Raw genomic sequence first — 1,255 nt, forward strand, 5'->3', positions numbered from 1 at the left:
CTTGGCCTCCCAAAGTGCTGGGATTATAGGCTGAGTCACTACACCCAGCCTCTATATCATGACTTCTTTCATGGCGAGTAAGATGACTGGAACGAGTGTAGCCTTTACCGCATCTCTTACATTCATAAGGTTTTTCTAGAGTATGAATTCTTTCATGGAGGTGAAGGGAACTGAGACGACTGAAGGCTTGGTCACATTGTTTACATTCATAGGGTTTCTCTCCAGTATGAGTACTTGTATGGTTACAAAGGGAACTCAAATGACTAAAGGCTTTGACACATTGTTTACATTCATAAGGTCTCTCTCCAGTATGAATGCTTCCATGACAATGAAGGGAAGTGGAACAGCTGAAGGCTTTATCACATTTGGTACATTTATAGGGTCTTTCTCCAGTGTGAGTCCTTTCACGCGTCTTAAAATAACAAGAAAATCTGAATGTTTTCCCACATCCCTTACATTCCTAGGGTTTCTCTCCAGTGTGAGTTCGTTCATGTATTACACAACAACAGGAAACAGTGAACGCTTTACTACATTGTTTATATTTATAGGGTTTTTCTCCTATGTGGATTCTTTGATGTCTTTCAAATGAATTGAGAAAATAAAAACCTTTCCCACATATAGTACATTATAACTGGATTTCCACTGTGCATTATCATGTGTCTTCTAACACCTGGAACAGAAATGAAGAATTTCCCACATTGTTCACATTTATATTGCTTCTCTCCATATGGTTTGTATCCTGAGTGAGCTAGGATGTGCCTATTAAGGAGGGAATGATACATAAAGACTTTTCCACAAACACTGCATTCACACTGTTTTAATCCAGTAGAAATGTTCTCATTCAGATCAAGATTTAGAATTTGCCTGACAACTTGTCCATACTGTCTACCTTCTTTGCTTTCACACAGTCTCTGTAACACATGATTTCTGTAAAAAAATGACAAGCACATTATTATTGGTTGGTTTAATAACTTTCTACTTATTAATAGGTCTTGGCCTTACACTGCTACCAATACCAAGGAAAATGCATTATTATTATTATTATTATTATTATTTGCCATGATTGAATTATTTGAAAATAAATGGGTTACTACTGAAAACACAGCTGCCACCTGCATGGCTATGACCAAATTAGTAACATTCATGTACACAATTTTGTATTGCTATTTTCAAGTAAAGTGTTTTCCAAACACTGACTGCTACGCTGAAGTACGTTACATTTTGGGTGAAATTTTTCTAAAAAAAAAATAAATTT

The 1,255-nt window shown here is 36.1% G+C and overlaps 1 pseudogene; it reads right to left on the reverse strand.

Annotated features, from left to right (window-relative positions):
* Positions 1-6: 6 nt before the first annotated feature.
* On the reverse strand, positions 7-1,227 carry LOC116273471 (annotated as a pseudogene).
* Between the last annotated feature and the right edge of the window lie 28 nt (positions 1,228-1,255).

This window comes from Papio anubis, unplaced genomic scaffold, assembly GCF_008728515.1.
Source record: "Papio anubis isolate 15944 unplaced genomic scaffold, Panubis1.0 scaffold7306, whole genome shotgun sequence".
Lineage (NCBI taxonomy): Eukaryota > Metazoa > Chordata > Mammalia > Primates > Cercopithecidae > Papio > Papio anubis.